We start from the raw sequence: 8,739 nt of genomic DNA, 5'->3' as shown, positions 1-8,739 counted from the left end.
GGGGCACCCGGTGCGGGGTTTTCAGCCTGTCTGGCTCCTAGACCTTTCTTCTGCTAGGAGATCCACTGGAGGCATGCTGGCTAGCACAAAGGCAGCCTCATCTGAAACCGTCCTGTAGGCCCTAAGGATTCACTAAAACCTACTCAATAACAGATTACTACTTATCCCGATATGTCTCAGATAAGATAAGAAAACGACTTCGTCAAATTACATGGATTATAAATATAGATATAAATATGTTATTTTAATAAAAATAACCAAAATATTATGCATTAAAAAACCGTATATATGCATAAAAAAATCGTAAAATACAGAAATATGCAGTAACTGTCAAAAAAGGACAAAATATGCAAAAATATGCAAAATAAAACTTTATATTTCGGATCTATTGATTACAAATCAAACTTGTAGCTTACCTAGCTATTTTTTGGACTATTCAGAAAAAACATGCGAATGCATATAAATCCGGGCCCTAATTATTATATTATATTATGTTCATAACGAATAACTCGTGACAAATTGTTTTCGTTTTTACGTAAAAGTTTCAATATTGTAATCCTTTCTTTTATATTACCCTGTGATATTGTCGCATAATATGGTAAGTTTGTCAGTTCGTGTGTTGCCTATGGTTGCCAAAAGAGGTCTACATCTGAACAGTTTTTTCAGTAAGTACCTACATAATTGAAACAAATTTGACAATCCAAATTAAAACCTTTTGTACATTTAATTATCACCTTTTATTATTACAATACTAGATTTCCAATGGCAAAAGATGTTGGTGTACCAGTTTAGAGCCGTTATATTTTGTCATATTAATTAGTCATAAACAATAGAAGAAAAGAATAAAATACAAAATAATACAAATGTATTAGTATATGTGTAAGTTTTTAAAAAATTAATAAAATCAATAAAAAATTGTCAGTCAAAAATACTAAAAAATATATTTAAAAAGTAAAAAATCAATAATTAATAGTTAATACATTTACTTAGCACTGTGTGTGGCTCCTACAGATTTATTTGCTTCTACACAATAATTTATGGAATGTGGCATTTTTTGTGGTTTTGGAGGCAATTGTATAGGGTTAAATGGTTTTCGAGGTAGTTGGCTTGAAGACAGTCTATTACTACTATACCCATGCTCGGTCACATTTTTCCATTTAGGGCATCTGCCCGCAGTTAATGTTTTTCTTCCTCCAATTTGAGTGACTCGTCTTGATCGAGCGGTTGGCTGCGTGCCAATTTCTTTGTTGCTACATAATTTTGGTTTTTTGGAAGTATGATTTAAGCCCGAGTACTTACCAAATGTCTCCATCGCAGAGGTTAGACTAGCATCTGTTCTCGCGTTTTTTTTGTATGAATTTACAAACGATTTAATAGCTGGTAAGAAATATGTCTTATCCGAGTCAAATTTTTTCTTCATGTCTTCTACGGTTTTATTGAAACTATCCATTACTTCGTCATAAGTTTGATCTATATTTTCATTATTAATCTCAGGGTCCATATTCTCATTTATTTGTTTACTTTGTTTATTTGTTTGTATGCTATTTTGATCCGAATCTTTATTATTATCTTTATTAAATTCCACATAATTCATGTCTGTAGCCGAACCATACCACCCACTCTCTATGGCGGAACATCCAGATGCTAATATGTGTAATTTTTTTTCATGTCCTCTGTCATAGGTAAACAAATGCTCAAATCTATATTTAATTTCTGAGCTATGAACATTTGGTGTTTACATGGAAACCCTGTATCTCCACGAGGACATGAACAAAGGCCAAGATCTAAATCCACAAGGTACTGAGTATTGTGAAGTATATTTGTTACATCAAAAAGTATGGGGCTTGTATCAACAGGTTTGTATCTTAAATACTTCTTCTGTGCTTTAGTAAGACTATATTTATTTTGTAGGTATTGCGGAGGTCTATTAGCAACTATATCCAAAAGTTTCATCTCATAAAAGGCATCTAAATCATTTATAATGAAATAAAATATTGCACCGGAGAATAAGCCTTAGTTCGCTGATGTATGACATCTTTCACAATCTTCATACCAGCCTCACTTATGTTATTTGTATTCTGACCTCTAGTTATTAGGCCTTTTCGAAAACATAATGCCCACTGCTCTTTTCTTTGGTATAACTTTTGTTATATGTAATGCATGGCAACGTCTTTTTTGGAGCCCTATTGACTGGACTATTCTATTGTTCTATGATTCTATGCACAAGACACTAAATTAAATCACTAAATCCACAAGGCACAAAAAGTTTTGAAAGAAATTTTCTTTATCGTGGTTAAACAGTTGATAAAATTATAAATGATAATACTGTGGTAATAATATGGATGCATTTATTTTGACAGTGGAAGGGGCTAGTTAAATGAGCCGACCATGACCCGTTTTCAAATTTCGCGTCCGGAATGTATATAAAATGGCCCTTCGTTTATTGGGAATTATAGATATCGGATGAAATAAATATGATAAATCGTAAAGCATAGTTAGAATAATATCGTTCTATCTCTTATTAAAATGATGGGAGCATCATTGCATGTTATTTATCATAGGTACATTTCTTTTGCTAAGCCCCCTTACCCCCCCCCCCCGCGCAATTTGCGCCCATTTTAATATATTAAACTATTTTTCGGTGAGCCTATTGCATCAACTATGCAACTATTGAAAGGGTACCATATTATCCTATATCTAGATGGACATAAAAGCCACTTAAATTTAGAATTATCAGAATTTTGTATTGAAAAAAAATTATATAATACTGTCTACTACCTAATGCGACATATATACTTCAACCTTGTTTTGTTTCAATTTTTAAGCCTTTGAAGTCATACTGGAAGGAAGTCATAAAAGCTTATAATTTGATATCAAAAAGTCCTATAAACAAAAATAACTTTGGGAACATTTTTAAAAATGCTTTTGACAAAGTAAAACCGGAGTCGATTATTAATGGTTTTAAAGAATGTGGTATGATTCCATTTAACCTAGATGCTGTTGATTATACAAAATATATACCAAATAGACAAGCTGAGGTAAATTTAATGATTCAAGAACTATACTCCGGCCCACGAGAGTCCATACGTAAACCGCGCATTCATATAGTAATACATGACGTCTGTTTTCTCCCACCATGATGCCATTCCCTCTATTCGGCTACGTGCCCATGCGCAGTGACGGACGCATTCTGACATATGGACTCTCGTGGGCCGGAGTATAGAATGTCCAACCAATGATGAATATTTTGTATGCCAAAAAGTCATACAATTCATATTAAAGAATCAAATTATTCATAATATTCTCAGCAATGAATCGTTTTTAGAAAAAAAATGGAACACTTGTAATGAGGAAATAGATGAATTAACAAAAAAAAGTTAATTTGCTTGTCAGCCATTTAACATTTTAGATATGCCCATTTAATTAGGAGATTCTAATTAAAATTTTTATGAAGAAGTAATGAAAGAATTAGGTGTAAACATCTTGAATTCAGATTCAGTATATGTTGAAAAGCATCTTTATAAACATAACGATGACAACTTATTTTTATTAAATACAAATATGGCTGGCCTAAAGAAGAAATCAACGAAACCAAAAAGCAGAGGCCCAAAATCCCATATGCCATAACATCAAAAAATGGAATGATATACAATTTGATAAAGAGAAGAAAAATTGGGAAAAGAAACCTTAATTTTACAAAAAAAAAAAAAATGAAAGATTATTAAAAAAAAATAATATTTAGAACAAAACAAAAAATGAAAGTGGAAGACCAATTATTGGTAGTACTAAAAAAAAAGTTTTAAATGAATCTACTAAATTCAAGAAAAACTTTTCTGTTGGAGATGATGTTATGGTCCAGTATGAAGGAGAGTTTAATCCAGGAATAATGGAAGCAAAAAAAAGAAAGACTTGAAAGTAAGTAAAAATAATTGTTAGGTATGTAATAAGTGTGTAATACTATATCAATATTTTGTTTTTTTAAAGGTTAAAGCTATGGTGATGTATAAAACAAATTGGAAATTGCCAACAGTAGAGGATTTTGCTAGTACCCCGAGGAAGATGTAAAAATGAATGAAGCTCCTAAACTATTGGGTAACTCTACAACAGTTTATTCCTGTTTGGAAATAAACAAAAAAAGAACCGAATCTAGTTCCTTAAATAATTCCAAAAGTTCCTAAATACCTAGATTATTAATAACTATTTTAAACTTTAAATATTTTATACTTTTTAAGTTTTTGTATAATATGTATGTTATTACTTATTTAATAGTACCTATATTATGTTTAATTTTATTTTGTTAATGTTATCTACTATATGAAGCAGTTAGTATATTATGTTTTCTTATGGTTTTATGTTGTTGATATACCTAAAGGCGCGTTATGGGCGCGGCGGTTATTTATGGATTACGCCATGAAACTGACCCCTGTGACATGGTTACGAACATTTAAATTAGAAAAAAGAATTTTTCCTCTTATCCTCATAATGATACCGATCGCGAACCGTATCTAAAGGTCTAATTTATTGTATATCAGGTTCGTCATGACAATTGAGTATATTTCGTATAGCAATGAGCTCCTCTATTTTCTTTCTCCGTAATCTGGCAGTTTAAATTCATCTGGGCTTAATATAATAATATGGCGGGGTTCACTTCCATAAACCCGTTTAAATTCCAGTACGAAATTCCTCTATTTTTCCCTAAATAATTTATTCTTATTATCTATTGTTATTATTATCATATTTTTTATATAGTTAAAACAACATTTTTATTTTTATCAAATGGGATTCTCATGATATTTCTTTACATCATTTTTATGCACTGTTACTTTCATTCTTCTTCTTTGAATAATTAGGTATATTCTCAGTATCCAATATTTCTAAATCTTCAAAAGGTCCCTTCCATACAAGCGTTAATTTATTCTTATGTGTATTGTCTTGTAATAACATAGAATCTTTTACATCATAGGTTCTTAACCATGGGTCCGTAGATGAGTAAATAAATTTGTTTTAATTTCGTTTTTAAGATAACAATAATAATGTTGTCTACATTCTAGCCTAGTGATGGTAATCTGCTATTTATTTTTTTAGCAATAGCTATTGCTATTACTAATGTAAAATAGCAGTGACAAATAGCAGCTATTGCTATTGCTAAAAAAACAGCTGATGATATGATATTATCGCATATTTTCAATTTCCTATTTTATTAGTAGCTAATAGCTAATGCTAAAGCCGTTACAAACAGCAATACCAAATAAGCTATAAGATGAATAAATTTAAATTTTTAATTTACTATTGCTATTATCTGCTCTAGGCCTTGTAGGCGAGCAGCAAAGGATTTTACCTGGGTTTTGAGGGTGTTGAGTATCTTGTCTTCAAAAATAACAAGTTAATGAGTAAAATTAAACTGAGTTAGATACCTAAGTTAAAACTTTATATGATAATGATTATTAAAAATACTTTTAACTCAGCAAATTTAAAGATAATATGGAGACAATTATTAACTTGACTAAGTTAAAAAAATTAAGTTTATTTAATTTAACTATCATCTATTCACCTGGATCACACATACTAATGGTGATTGCAGTGTAACTTTAAATTTTACTGAATTAAGATTTAACACAAATATTTCATTAGAAATACATCCTACTAATACAATTTATATGCATAGCTCAATAGCTGTACTTAAATAATTGTATACAGCGTCATTAAAACAAAATATTAAGTTTATTTTAAATATATGTTAAATATTATGTGCGAGTTAAAACTAGTTAAACCCTAGGTAAATATTATATGCATTAAAACTAGTCAAATAATATAATATAATATAGAGAATAAAAAGATGTAGTATATGAAAAAAAAATAATAATGATAAAATGATGTATTGAAATATTGAATGAAAAAAAAATTATTATGATAAAATTATGTATTATATGTTTTATTTCCATACGTATATTAAACATAGTACAAAATGCAAACAATACCACGCAATTATTAGACAAGAATTAACATGTTCACTCAAATACAAACTCTTATGCCTAAGACACAATTCATGTAATAAAATGAGCACATTCTACCCCAGTACATCATCGTTGAATATTGCATTGTCTGTGGTAAACACTGGCACATATATTTACTGTCTAGTTCTTCTATTTAATAATTTGGTTGTAAAGTGGTTAATTATTTTAACATGAATCGTAAGACAAGTGATATTTGGTCTCATTTTACAGTGATAGAAAACACAACATTTGCAAAATGCAATATTTGTAAAAAAAAAATATTCTTTTAAGACTAGTGTAACTAATTTAAAAACGCATTATTCTAGCAGTCATTGGATACAAATAAATACAGCAAAACAGGTACATTTATTTTATAATTTTTAAATAAAGAATAGTAAGTAAAGTATAGTAAGCTAAACTCACTAAATTATTAAATTAAAGTTTCTTTTTCTGTAGTCGAACGAAGAAATTGTTGACGATCCAGGTCAAACCTCTAGTAATCAGTTTCCCACATCTTCTTTAAATATACCAAACACAACTCCAACCACACTCATTCAACATCCAACTGCATCAACATCTCATGAAATTCCAACTCCATCAACGTCCATTCAAAGTCCAATAGTTAATATCTGTAAAAGAAAACAAACTAACATTTCAGAATATTTACCTAGAAAAATGACATTTGACACACAAAAGAAAATTGATGATGCACTTATAAAAATGATTACAAAAGATTTTCAACCTTTTAAAATAGTTGAAGACGAAGGCTTCAGACATTTCGTTAATCTGTTAAATCCTTCATATATGATTCCGAATCGACATACATTGTCTAAAGTATACATACCAGTATTGTATCAAAAATGTTTAAATGAAACGAAGGAAATGATACAAGCTGAAGCTGAATGTGGTTGAATTACTACTGATTGCTGGACATCCAGGAGTAATATGGGTTATATCGCTATTACATTTCATTTTATTGACAAAAATTTCAGTCTGAAATCTGTTTTGCTTGGTTGCCATGAATTTTCTGAAAGCCACACAGGTTTAAATTTAAGCATAAAAATAAAAATGACATTAGAAGAATGGGATTTAGAAAAAAAAAATTGTTTTGCAGTATCAGATAACGCAAACAACATAAAAAGTGCTTTATCCAAACTTGAGTTAAAACATTTTAGATGCTTTGCTTACACGTTAAATTTGATTGTTCAGTGGGCTTTAAGAATTGAATTTAACCTTATAGAAAAAATTAAAACGATTGTGACCCATTTCAGAAAAAGTACATCTGCAAATAAAAAACTTAATAATTACCAAATAAGTAATGGTGCAAAAGAACCGAAAAAGCTTCTTCAGGATGTCAGTACCCGATATATGTTTCAGGATGTCACAACCCTATATATGTTTGAGCGTATGGTTGAACTTGAAAGCTCTATTCGTGGAACTCTAGGTTTGTTAGATAATCCTCCTGAAGGACTAAGTGTCGAAGAATGGAAAGTAACAAGAGAACTTTGCATAGTGTTACGACCTTTTGAAGAGGCTACAAGAGCTGTAAGTGGAGATAAATACATGACAGCTTCTTTAGTAATTATATTATCAGAAGGGCTTAAAAATGTATACAACCAACTCCAAAAAGAAAATTACCATCCAAGAGTAAACAAAGTTGTAGAAAAATTATTATTTGGAATGCAGGATAGAGATCGTTGGGGTTGCATTATTAGTAGTAAGACTTTGGCCCACTGTACATTCCTCGATGTGACATTATAGAAAAAACTGCATCAATAATATCAGGACAGACAATGAACCTACATCTACCGCTACATCAACAGAAAATGAAAAAGGTTTTTCAATTTGGAGTTCGATTGACTCAAAAGTGGCCCAAGTTCAACCTACAGGAACCAACACCTCTAGAGCAATTATAGAGGTACAGAGGTACTTAGAAGATGCCATACAGAATCGCAATACTGATGCATTAAAATGGTGGAAGGATAACAAGTATAATTATCCATATTTGAGTCAGCTTGCCAGAAAAACACTGCCGTCTTGGTACATCGGTGCCCTGTGAACGCGTGTTTTCAAAAGCTGGGTTACTTATCAGTGACCGTCGAAGTAGACTTAGCAGCAATAAAGTAGAAATGCTACTTTTTTTTAAATCAAAACACATAGAGAATAAGGATATATTGTTTAATACAATTTTATATTATTTAAGATTCTATGATTAAGTTGAAATTTGTTAACAGTATTTTGTTTTATCATTTAATAGGTACTTAATTACAATTTTAGGTGTACTTACAATTTGTTTATTTGTCATGTAGGTATGGTGTATTATTTATTATTCACATCAATAATCAGTCCACAGTTCAACACTATCCGCTATCCAGTAGGTATCCACATTCCATTCCACACTACACTACTACAGATCCAGGATAAAATAAACACATAAAACAGTATAGACATTAAATACTAAATAGGTAGTAATGTTACTATGTTAGCTGTTAGGTTAGGTAAAGAGTAAAGAGACATAAGTAAGTTGATTGCTGAATAACATTTACGATTATTTTTTCATGACGACCGCGATTTAAGTTAATATACTTTGATTCTAATTAATTCAAGCACAATTTAAGTATAATGACTATAATGAGTATTGAGTATAATGTATTGTATTGATGTTTATTACTAATTACTATATTATTATCTCAAATGACTTAAACCATGCTATCACAGGACACAATCACACAGATTATATAAAATT

This window comes from Acyrthosiphon pisum, chromosome X (assembly GCF_005508785.2).
Source record: "Acyrthosiphon pisum isolate AL4f chromosome X, pea_aphid_22Mar2018_4r6ur, whole genome shotgun sequence".
In the NCBI taxonomy this organism is placed as follows: Eukaryota; Metazoa; Arthropoda; class Insecta; order Hemiptera; family Aphididae; genus Acyrthosiphon; species Acyrthosiphon pisum.
Note: the sequence above shows the minus strand (reverse complement) of the source record.